The sequence below is a fragment of the Arvicola amphibius genome, chromosome 11 (genome assembly GCF_903992535.2).
Source record: "Arvicola amphibius chromosome 11, mArvAmp1.2, whole genome shotgun sequence".
NCBI lineage: Eukaryota > Metazoa > Chordata > Mammalia > Rodentia > Cricetidae > Arvicola > Arvicola amphibius.
In genome coordinates, this window is record NC_052057.2 from 57,337,903 (window position 1) to 57,347,750 (window position 9,848).

The following is a 9,848-nucleotide window of genomic DNA, read 5'->3' on the forward strand; positions in this document are numbered from 1 at the left end:
GCCCAACCAAGGTTTCTGTCCCTTCCCTACATGCTCATATCTTTGTTCTCAGCTGCCTGACTGGAACTAGAATTTCCTATGGGCAGACTCTATTCCCCTTCCCCAGCACCATGCCCTTTCCATCTCACTCCTTTGCTGATTTTCTTCTCTCTTGCTTTGTCCCACACAATCCTCTCCTCCTCTCTGCCCTGTGCCTCCTTACCTCCTGGGCTTGTACAGCACATGGACTTCTTTACAGCTGGTCATTGATAAGGATCAAATTTAGGGGACAACTTTGTGAAGACTTCATGTCATGTGAAAAATTAAAGTTGTATACCATGAATTGTAGAAGTTTGATGCCTGGATCTTTAAAATGGGGTGGCCATGTGTGTGACTTCTCTGTTCAGTCATAGTGCTGGGAAAAATATGAGCTTACCTTGTGGGAGCTAAGGGCTCACATCGCAGGGAGAGGAAGGATGAAAACTTGTGCCTATCTTGCTGCATGTGTCTAATAGGGAATATCATATTTGGGGTACACAGCTCTATCAAGTTCTGACCTGGCTCCCCTCTTGTAGCTGGTAGGCCACACCAGGCTGAACTGAGACACATGGTTTAAGAACCATGGACCCAGGCCTTTTCTTCAGTTTTTGAAAGAAGGCACCAGCAAAAGACTCTGTGACTTTGGCCTTTGGCATTGGCAGTACATACCACTGGCCTAGCCTGACATACCATAGCTCTCTCTGTGATTCCTCTTCATTAACATGACCACCCTTCCCAAAACCCAAATCTCTCTCCTTCCCTCCACTGCCTCTGGTTGCATCCTTTGCTTCTCTGTTACAGGCTCAACTTCCCTAGAATCTACATAAAGGGATACAGTGGGAAAGCTCCTTCTAGGGTCACAAACATTACAGTCCATGTGCTATAATTAGATACAGTGTATCAGTGGCAAAGGGGCTTGCAAAAGCAAAGATCAAATACATAAGGAAAAGTCACTGGGTATGCCTACTCAATCTCATTGGGACTCCATTTCCCATGTCTTCCTGTCCCTCACACAGGAGTTGGGTCTCCTTCCTTGGGGATGAGGAGGCAGAAGAATAAATAGTAACACAGTTGATGAATTTGCCTCCTCACCTATTTCCAGTGCCTTTCTCTGCTTCTTCTTGGAAGACACAGCTGCCTCCTGGAGCTGGTCCTTGCTAGAGGTGGGTGGTGATTCTTCGAGGGTTATTATCTCATTTTCATATTCTGTGTTCTGATGCTAGGGAGAGATTATGGGGTTGATAGTGTCATGTGATATCTCAATGAACTACAGAGGAAATTCATTCAGGTCTCCAGGTGTGCTGATGCTCCTGGTAAGCTCAACATCTTCCTGTGGTCCTGGGAACATCAACATCATCCTGTGGTCCTGGGATGGAGTTGCAGTTGGTGTCTTCCAGGAGACAGCACCATCGAGGAATGGCTGACTGAGTGTGATGCTGCTGCCCATCTCCTGAATCTCAGCCTCCCTGCTGTCATCCTGTGGGTCTGAGTTAGAATCTTCTATGCAGGAAACGTAGTTCTCAGATGTTTCACTATCACTATCAGATAAGGGAGTACTCTCTGTCTCCTCAGAATTTCTATTGATGGTATATGCCTACACAACATAAAACCATGGAGCAGAAAAACACGGCCAGCTTATATCCAGTATCTTATGTAAATATGAACAGATGGATGATGTACAGGCACTCTTATTATTTCTCACTTCATTAAAATTCTGCCCATTGTTATCATCGGATGCCAAGAAGGTGGGCAAGACAAGTTCACTTCCTCCCCTCCTTAGAGTTGGACAGACGGTGGGAGGACCTGCAGGACTCCTGATATAGTTTTGAAACATTCCCTATTTCACCAAGGATGTTACCTTTTCTCCCATTGAATATACTGTTTTTTAGAGGGCACATCAAACTTGTTTGTTCCTATGGGTCCCAGGGTTTCTTTGGCCATGTGGCCTAAGCAACACATACCATCTACAATCGTAGAGATGGACACCCTAGGGCCAGTTTCTCTAAGTGGTGCTGATTCTTCCCCATCACAGAGATTTTTACACTGAAATTCTTCCTGCATGATTCCCACCATGATAGGTGGGGATTGGGACCACCACAAGATGCTACCAAGTCTCCTAATGATACATGTTTGAGTAAGGGGTTATAAAAAATGAATTCCAATCCAAACTCCAAAGCAATTATGAGAAAGTATAAGAAAGAGGAGAGATGAAATAAGTGGTTCCTTAGAGTTGAGTCAAAGACCAAAGAAACAAAGATCAAATGTAGATGGAGCGGTGGGGCTGCATCCTGCCACCCGGCTAGCTTTACACCCGAAATAATTACATGGAAACTGTATTCTTTTAAACACTGCCTAGCCCATTAGTTTCAGCCTCTTATTGGTTACTTCTCACATCTTGCTTTAACCCATATTTAGTAATCTGTGTAGCACCACGAGGTGGTCGCTTTCCAGGAGAGATCTTAACCTGCATCTGTCTTGGAGAGGAGAAGCATGGCAACTGACCATGGCGACTGCCTGAAGCGTCTGCCTTCTCTCTCCCAGAATTCTGTTCTGTCTACTCCACCTACCTAATTTTCTGTCCTATTAAAGGGGCCAAGGTAGTTTCTTTATTAACCAATGAAAGTAACACATAGACACTCCCCCATCAATCAAAAACAAATCTGGTGATTTGAAAGAATGAAGTCTGACAAACCCTTGACCTATATCACCCAGTGAGAAGATATAAATTCTTGAAATTTATGACAAGACATAAAGTGTAAAAGAAGGACAGTAGTATCTAGGGAGATGTGTGTGTGTGTGTGTGTGTGTGTGTGTGTGTGTGTGTGTGTGTATGTGTGTATGTGTGTGTGTACATGATGAAAACTGACACTAGAGTGTTGATAGTCCTGTAAGCAAGAGTTTCCTTGAATCACAAAAAAGACATTAACATTAACAAGATGATATTAAACCTACATACTACTTGCTGCCTTCCAGCTACTCCACCCTGGGTGTGAGAATTAATTCTGGATGTTACAAAACATGGAAAGTGATCAATTTAAGGATTAGATGGAAAGAGAAACAGAATTTCTTCTAGCAAGGACATACCAGGACCAAGAGAGTGCATGATGGATCTTACCATGTAATGGAGACCAGGACTCCTCAAGAAACATCAAAAAGACACAAGGAAAGATCATTGCAAACATAGCTATGAAAGCTAGTATAACCTTGAGGCAGAATCCATAACAACAATGACAACAATACACGCACACACATACACACACACACACACATACAGAGAGAGAGAGAGAGGAGAGATGGAGAGAGAGATACTCCAATGTCCTTGATGAACATCTATCTGTACATCTGTTATCAGATTCCCTGCTTCTTCGTGCAAAGTCAAACAAGATATGACAGAGTGGATGCTTCGTGTTCACAATGAGTTCAACAGGGAATTCTAGGATAATTCCATAGAAAAATTATTTGACAACAATCATGGAAGGAGGTGAAGTGAAAAGGCCCATGCTCAGGCACAAAAATATCAATTTTTTCCATTCTTTGAAGAAGAAATAAACATGAGGTTTGTACTGTATTCCTCCAGTTCCAGATAAATGGTAACTAGAGCTGTAGATCAGTAGCTGCAACCTCAATTGAAATGGGGGACATTGGGGCACACACACAGGACAACTGCAATGTCACAAAGTAGATGTAAATGATTCCAGATCACTGTATGCATCTATAGAAGTGTTACAAGGAATTTCTTACTTCACACAGAAAATGTTTAAAATAAGACAAATGAAACAAAAGTAAATCATGGCATAAACTTCTAAATGGAATAATTAAGCAAAATAAATAGACAGAAATTCGTGCCTCAAACAAAAGCAATGAGAGAATGTCTCAAAGAGAATTGCAGAACACAAAATTCAGCCAACAAAGAGGAAATCCCAATGTCAAGATCCAAGAGATTAGGAGATCCCAGTTTATCAGGTCAAGTGGAGAAGTCTGGATGCTCTCAGTCCCACAAGAGTTTCTCTGCAGCATCAAAACAAACCACAGTCTGTTGCAGGGCATTATTTGAAGAAATTTCAATAATTTCTCACAAAGGCTTTTTGTGATAGCACAGTAAGAAATGGACCAGTAAGAGAAAATAGCCCAAAAGATTATTCTCTAACCAGCTCCAGGGCCTGTGTAACTTTTGTCAAGGCTGTGAGCCAATCCCAAACAAGGTTTAACTTAAAGGGCAGAAGCTGACCCTCCTCTGAGGCTCTTGTAGGACAGGGAGGGATGGCAGATGAGGACCTGGGAACTTGGGAAGATAAGTCTGAAGTCATTGGGTACATGACTTTGGTAGACCCCTGCTGCATTTAGTTACCTCTTTATGACCTGGACTTTTATTACTTCCCCAAACTGAACCTCATGCTAGAGCCCAGGCATTCAGACACATAAGAAGGTGTTAGACCATTCATATCAAACCTGAGCAAGACACTTTGACTTTAAGGACATAGTAAGCTGTTAACATAGTAACAAGGTAACAAGTGCTATAGTAGCAAAGTAGACAGACTCAGCAACTCTGTGTTGACCATTTCTAGGGACATAGGTATAGACTAGTAACAGAATGAATTTATGGTCTGCCTCAATTCCCTTTTCACTAGGATGATAAAATTCTCTAACTATTCTGACTACTACAGACATCATCTCCATGCTTTAAATATTCAATTTCTTTATCTAAAACTCATATAGATCTAAAGTATGCTAGCTCTCCCAGACACTGGGATACTATAATGAAATGGACTATACCTCATAATACAGGACATATTTTTGGTTCTTTTTGCAGGGCATTTTGGCACAACATAGCAAGTGTGAAAGACAGTTACCAGGGTAGATGAGCATATAAGTGCTTCAAAGATTTTATGAGAAAATTGATAGCACAGGTAGATGTAATAAACATTCACATGGTGATGAAATAGCTGTTTATTTTTTTACAGCTTGTAACTTCAAATAAAACTTTTAAAACCAGAAAAATTAGATCTAAAAATGTCAAGGAATCATGCTTAAGAAAAAAAATATTGGACTAGTAAGAAGAAACTGAACGGAAAACACAAATTAAACTCAGAACCAACTTAGAGATAGAAATGAAAATGAAAAATCTAGGAAGCAAACTCACTGTTTGAATGTCAAAGCAAATGAACAGTGTTTGTTTTGTAGACCAGTAATATCAAAGTTTACATGAACCAGTGTCTGAACTCAATAACTCTACAGTCACCCAGCAACAGCTTCTCTGCAGAGTGAGAAACCTTAGCCACAGCCAGGACTTCAAATGAGCAAAGTGTGAAATTCCTCACAATGGATCCAGTGAGGTTACAGAAGGAAATGAAACAACCACAGCTACTCATAACCAAAAACAAACAAAAACAAGAAATTCTTCACTTTCTGTCCCCAAGGACTGCATTGGTTTACCCACTGCCATGACCCTGAGAAGAAGCACCATGTGGTTCATAGGTTTTACTATGGCTCAGAATCTCAGAGGACAGGCAATCCATATCTGGGGACTTGGGAAGATGGGTCTAAAGCAGTTGCTTACATGACTTTGTCATATACTGTTGCCTCTAATGACCCAATTTCCCCTGCTGTGTTCCACCACCATAGGGTTTTGCCAACTTTCTGAACAGCACCCCTTGTTAGAGACCAGAAATTCAGAGTCTTGAGATGGTGTGAAACCTCTCCCACAAAAACCTTGAGTAGGACATTTGGACTTTAATAACAGCAGCAGTAACAAGAGTGGACTCAATTGGCTTTGGGGTAGCCTGGGTTAGAGACAGGGCTATGGACTAGAGTGAACACACAGAGTTTTCCAAGGTCCTTTTCACTCAGACCCTCAAATTCTCTGATGACTCCAACTCCTTCAGCCCTCTTCATCTCTATCCTTGTGACACTTAATTTCTTTCCCTTAAACTTATATTTATGGGCATCAAAAGGATGATGGCCTGTCTGTGACACTGTGAGGACATGAGGAAATTGTTCCTCAAGATTTTCAAAAGCAAATTTTATTTAATGAGTGGCATGGTGGGCAGAAGAAGACTCTTAACATGATAAGGGAATTTATACACAAGGAATATGCTGAGGGAAGTAATAAAGCAAGTGCATATGCTCCAAGCAGATGGTCAAACTTAATGTAAAGAAATAAACCAATATACACAATGTTAAAGATGAATGGTAGAGAATAATAGAAAATAGTTGATAAAAAATAAACTGAAGCACTGGCATAGACTAAGTCTAAAACAAAGACAGTTAAAATTCTGGCACAAACCCAATCCTACTTTGAAGCATACTCACGATGTTCAGGTTAGTGGTGATCACAGATGTTCAGTTCCAAAGAAGCACAATCAAAATCAAAATCTCTCAGAATCATGTCTTAAGTTAAATCCTATGAAGGCAACCAGCAGCTTTACTGCAGCCTAAGGACAAGATCTGGGCCCAGCTGGTGCCTAATATAGGTAGCCTCTCTCTTTCATCACAATGGCTCCTTGTGAGGTCACGGAGCTATGGGCCAATCACAGTTAACCAGATGTCATCATAGTTTTGAAGTTCTTTGCTCATTGCTCCTTTCACATCAATGGCAAGACTCAATAGAGGCGGAGGTAATTTGGTTCAGGCTTTTAGAGGATCAGAACAGCATGGTGGTGGGCTCAGCTGGTGGCACTGGCAGCAGCACCTCATGCAACTGCTTTCACTGCATAGACATCTTCTCATCTTCAAGCCTATTTACATATCCTTGTCATCTAGGTCACTCCTGAAATTCTTTTCAGTGTCAAAACCATAAATTCTAGGTTTTCCTGAGTCAAGATCCCTAAAAGCCTAGACTGCTAGGGGTAACAGTTCAAAGTTAAGTCTCTCTCATGTCAGTGACTGACATTTCTGGGGGCTTATGCCAAATCAGCAGGGGCAGAGAGCTGACTATATTACATGGTGTCCTAGATTTACCTTCTGGATTATTCCTATATATAATAAGAAATATATACTAAGCAGATCGTGTGACTGCTTGGTACTTACCTTTTCTACAGGCTGGGAGCTTTACTCTCTACCTTGTACCACACTGCAGGTGTCCTGATCCCATCAGCCATCCATGTTGGGTTGGGTCCAGTTAGCACTTGGATGGGAGGTCAGGCATGTTAGCACATGTGGTAATCTTACCATATGGGGGTGAAGGAAGGAAGATCAGCAGTTCAAGGTAATCACTAGACATATGTTAAGAACAATGTGAGCTCCATGAAACCCTGCCTACTAAAGGAACTGAAAACATTTTAATGTATTTTCACAGGTTTGGATTCAGAAATATTTTCTTACCCAAGCAGCATGAGCACAAAGCAGTTGAAAAGAGGTTGTTAAGGGAGAACATAGAACAGACAAATCTGGGTACCAACTGAGAAGGAAATGCAGCTTATGTCCAAACACTCAGAAGGTGAAAGATAGACCACTTGTTGCAACTCAGAGTCATGGAAAAAGATCAACACCCACTCTTCTCCCCATGAAATTGGAGGGTGCAGGGCTTTATGTAGTCCAGATTGGTCTCAAATTTACAATTTATTTGTTGACAAAAGTAGCCTGGAACTTTTAATCCTCCTGCCTTTTTCTCTCAGCCTATTGAATTGCAGAGATGAGTCTATGTCTGGCATTACCTTCAAAATTCTCTTATTATTTTTAGTACACTTTGTGTGTGTGTGTGTTCCTATGTATGTGTTCCTATGCATATGTGTGTATATTTCTATGTGTTTTTGTCTTCCTTTGTTTATATGTGTTTGTTCCTATGTGTATTTATATGTGTGTGTGAGTTCTTGTGTGTGTGTGTGTATGTGTGTGTGTATGTGTGTGTGTGTATGTGCTGCATTTGACTATCAGAAATATTTGCTATATATTCAAAGCTGGCAATGAGCTCATGGGAATCATCCTGCCTCTACCTCCTGTGTGCTGGTATTCCAATTGTACTTCCCAATACCTGGTTTAATTTACTTTGTATTATGAAGAAAATATTTCACTTAGTTTGTGTGAAAAAAGTCTGAAAAGAAGCTGTCTGGCTGTGAACAACAACAGCAACAAAGCTCCTGGAAGGAGTTTGTGTTGTGTCTAAGGAGACAGACAGACTGAGTAAAATTTTAATACTGTGCAGAGGTTTGAATTTGATAGGTTCAGAGGTTAATTGCTTTATCTTGTGCTAGTTCTAGCTCCTTGTTGCAATCAGTATCTGAGTTTCTTCCTGTCTTCCTTCCCTCTTTTCCTTGGCTTTTCAAAGCATACAGTGTTTGTTTGTCTCTCCCAGGCTGTTCTGGAATTCACTCTGGCCTGGGACACTGGGGATCCACTTTCCCCTGCTTCCTGTATGCTCAGATTAAAGGTGTGTGCTACCACCACCCTGCTGCCATTGTACTGGAACTAACAACACACATTAATAAATCAAATCCTTCTTGAAGATATTAACATAGCAGAATATTAGCTTCTCCAAACCAAGAGCCCTAAGAATGTCATCAGATTGCCTCTTGAGCCCACAAAATACCACTTCTCCCATCTCGATGTACCAACATCTCTGATTTACCCACAATTGTATTTTAAAATTTCCATGAATTACAACTTTCTTTGTTCTGTAAAACTATACAAACCCTCTGAAACTGCTTTCACATTGGAACACGGAACTTTGGGTAACCTAAATTTGTGTTCCCAGGCCAAGCCCACTCTAAATGGCTTCAGAATAAACCATCTCTTTTTCCCTTTATGATGAGAGCTGAGGTTCTAATGTTGGCATTTCTTTACACCTGAGAGATAACATGAAGCAACTGTCCTCAGCCACCAAATGTTCAGAAATATTGGTAAACCCTGTGTTTAACACAGCAATGTGGTACATTGGTTATTTGTCTGTTGCTGAGAAAACAGTGACTTGAAGATGTTACTTTAGCTCTGTTGGAGGGTAGAGTTTGTCATGGAAGTGGAAGCTGAAGATGGCTGGTCACATTACATCCACAGTCAGGAAGCAGAAAGCCTTTAAAGATAGAGCTATATCCATGGTCTTATGTTATGATTTTTGGAACAAGATCTCATGTAACTTTGCTGACTTCACAATGTTAGTAGCTAAACAGGGCAAGCATTTTTAATAGTAGTTGCTGTGTTAATGACAGGTGGTCTTTTATTTTCAGGTAAAGCTTTATAGCACAAACTGGGCATGTGCAGGAATGTACCCTCACCATAGGAAGAAGTGTTGACTCCCTATAAATTACCCCTTTCTTTGGTTTGTAAGAGCCCAGGTGTAGAGACGATGCTATGCTTCTCCTTTCTGCTGATGCTGATAGGTATTTCTTCCCTCACTTCCTTGTAGGTGTCTTCATTTTGACTTTGTGCAAGCCAGGATGAGAATCCACTGGGATCCATCAGTCACTGGGCTGTCACCACACACCAATGAATGGACTTGTATCTTTCCTCCATGTCAGAATTTATTGAATAACACTAAAGTTGTAAGGCTGAGCAGTTTTAACCATGACAGTTTGTATAAATCTGCCTACCTTGGTAGCTTGGACAAAGCAAATTTTGGTTATTGATTTCAATTCTTTTTGTTTCTTTTTATTTATTTACTATGAGACAGAATCTCTCTATGCAGCCCTGGATTATGTGGAACTAGTTATGTGGACCAGGCTGGACTTCACAGAGATCTGCCTGCCAATTGCACCTAAGTACTGGGATTAAAAATGTACACCCACTACCTGGCTTTATTTTCATTTGAATTGCTAATATTAATTCATATTGGGCATTACACTGTAAATGTACCTACATATTTCTACACATACAAACAGATTAAAGAAAGAAAGATGCTG